Raw genomic sequence first — 3107 nt, 5'->3', positions numbered from 1 at the left:
TGATTTAATATTGTTTCAAAGGGAAGCTAGGGAGAACTCAAACAACTTCCTGGCTTCTCTTTGCCATCTTGAAACCATTTTTTCAGAAATGAAAATTTTTTCAGAGAAAGAAAACTGTGTTTTCTTCAAGTTTTTTCATTCTTATTTTATTTCATTCGTCATGTCTCATAGAGTCATTACCTTCCACTTGCCCAAATCTAATTTTTAAGGAATTATTTTCTTCAGTTACCTTTTGTACCTCCTTGTCCATTTGACCAATTCTACTTTAAAAGGAGTTATTTTCTTCAGTGGATTTTCCCCAAATTTGGTCAATTCTATTTTTTAAGGAATTGTTTTCTTCAGTGAATGTTTGTGCTTCCTTTTCCAAGCTGTTGGCTCTTTTTCCATAATTCTCCACATAACTCATTTCTTTTCTTAATTTTTCTCCTACCTCTGTTACTTGACTTTAAAAATAATTTTTGAGCTCTTCCAAGAGGACTTTTTGGACTTGAGACCAATTCATATTTCCCTTTGAGGCTTCACATGTAGGCATTTTGACATTGTTTCCTCATCTGTAAAATAAGGGAATTGGATGACATGTTCTTTAGGCGTTCCTTCCAAGTCTAAAGATTCTGCTCAACTAAGATCACTTTTTGACATTCACAACTCCATTCTAATGTCCACTAAGAGAGTTACAAAAAAAAAGAACAAGAAAAGGGATATTTCTTTAACATAAATATAAAAAGAGATGCAGTAGGAGTCTGACCCATGAGGCCCCAGTCATTAGAACTTGCACATGATTCCCTACCTGGTTTCACCCAACACATGAATCTTTGGGGAGACTTCTCCTGGCCATGAGTAAACAAAGGGCTGGTGCCATGTGGTGAAGTCTCATGTGAGTCTGCAGAACTGGAAGGACTAATGACTGAAGAGAGGCTGAGCCTGAAATGAGTGGCCTCACACAGGGCCCTTCATGTGTTTCTCTCTCCCCAGACACTTCTGAGCAAGGAAGAGCAGCCATGGGCTTCCAGGTAGCAAAGGAGAAGCAGCTTTGGCCACCTCATTCCTCTCCCATGTATCCCCAAGGTTATGACACTGATTCCTTTTCTGTTTATTCTATTCTGATCTTCAGTGTATGAGTATCCTGAGAGGGGAGCACCCAGGCGACTACAAGACCAGGAAATTCATCAGACCCTCTGAGGTTTCATCCACCACTGCAGTCTAGAGTTAGTGACAGCAACAACTGAGTCCAGTAAGGAACCATGGCAGCCAACAGGAAGACTGATCAACCCAGTCTAGCAGTGGAATGACTGGGTCACTGAGACAATGAGCCCTGTAAGGAGCTGGCTTAGCCAAACAAGGGAGTGGTTCTTCCTTTAGCCATGTCATAGCCAAAACTGCACTTGGTGAGGACCCTTTGGAAGAACAGGACTCTCAGAACAAGGGGCACCCCTAGACCACAGGTGTTCCTTATGTAGGTGCCTCTGCACCTGTGCTTCAGGTTTGAACCCAATATTCCCAAGGACCAAGTGTGTGCAGAGGGGAGTCTCCTCCTGGGTTAGGGAGGGGGAGGAACATTTGTGTCATTTCAGGCCTTACCATACCTTCTTGGTAAATATCCTTTGGAAAATCCTAGTGGATATCATCTGGTTAACTGATATGGGAATGAGTGAGGTACACCAGATTAGAGCTCATAAGTGACAGTATGAGAAACTGCAATGGTAATGGGATTTAAAAATCTTCCATGCCCCTTGTATTGGTAGGCTGGCAGATACTTAGCACTTTTAATGCCAGGTTCATAGTTGTGTCAGGTGTTGAGAACCAGGACTTATAAATCCCCCAGTGCTGACATAGCAGGAGGGGGTGGGGCAAGGAGGAGCCAGAGCCAAGTAGGGGCCGGGTTGGAGCCAGCATGGAGCCAGCATGGCAACCGGAAGTGGCTAAGCAACGGAGGAGATACAAGCAGGAGCAGTGGCAGAACTTCTTTGGAGAGCCAGCCAGAACTTCTGCTGAGAACTTCTGCTAAGGACCTCTGCTGAGGACTGCCAGGGATGGGAACTGTGGGGAGCGGGAGCTGCTGGGAGCAAGCTGTGAGGAGTCTGAACAGTTATAATGTGTGAGGAGAGGAGGATCTTTGCCTGAGGGAGATTGTTTTGTTTTGAAAGCTTGGGGATGTGTGTGTTCACTGCATTAACTATATGTACCAGTTTTGTGGTTACTGTAATGGCTCTGACTTTCTGGTTTGGGGACTCAGCTTTCTGGTATTTGAATAAATACTTTGGCTTGGTCCTCCATGTGGAGAACCTGTTACGTATAGTGATTCACAACTATACCAGCATATTTATAGTCATTATGAGTGTTGTGAATATTGCATTATTGTTACAGAAACCTCATGTCCTCAGGATTATTCCTGGAATTCTGAGATGAGAGAAGTTGTCAGCCTCCCCCTAAGGACCCCGTCTATTAGTTTCAGCAGAGATTGGGAAAGAGAGGACAGACACAAAGGGCTACACAGATAAAAGGTAAGAAATTGTTATGTAATTGCCATCTGTGGCTTCCCCCATCCTCCTCACTTTCCTTCTTTGCTAACTGAAAAAACTCAGTTTGCTAGGTTCCTAGTTGTGCTAAGAGGGTGTCACCACTGGGAATAAAAACTCAAGTCCCTTTTCAGTTTCAGACATTTTTAATTTTGCTAGGTGGTGCAGTGGATAGCATCCTCAGTCTATAGTCAGGAAGACTCATGTTCCTGTTTTCAAATCTGACCTCAGACACTTAGTAGGTATGTGATCCTGGTCAAATCAGTTAATCCTGGTTATCTCAGTTTCCTCATCTGTAAAATGGGCTGGAGAAGGAAATGGCAAACCACTCTAGTCTCTTTACCAAGAAAACTTCAAATGCAGTCACAGAAACAAGACTGAAATGATTGAACAACTCTGCTCCATATGGTTTATACTAATTCATCCTGGAAAGTTTCTCTCTCTCTCTCTCTCTGTCTCTCTCTCTGTGTCTCTCTGTCTCTCTGTCTCTGTCTCTCTCTGTCTCTGTCTCTGTCTCTCTCTCTGTCTCTCTCTCTGTCTCTGTCTCTCTCTCTCTCTCTGTCTCTCTCTCTCTCTGTCTCTCTCTCTCTC

Source organism: Petaurus breviceps, unplaced genomic scaffold (assembly GCF_028583685.1).
Source record: "Petaurus breviceps papuanus isolate PSGF00001 unplaced genomic scaffold, PetGlider_PUasm1.0 115, whole genome shotgun sequence".
NCBI classification, from domain to species: domain Eukaryota; kingdom Metazoa; phylum Chordata; class Mammalia; order Diprotodontia; family Petauridae; genus Petaurus; species Petaurus breviceps.
The sequence above is the reverse complement of the archived record's forward strand: the minus strand, read 5'-3'. Positions refer to the sequence as shown.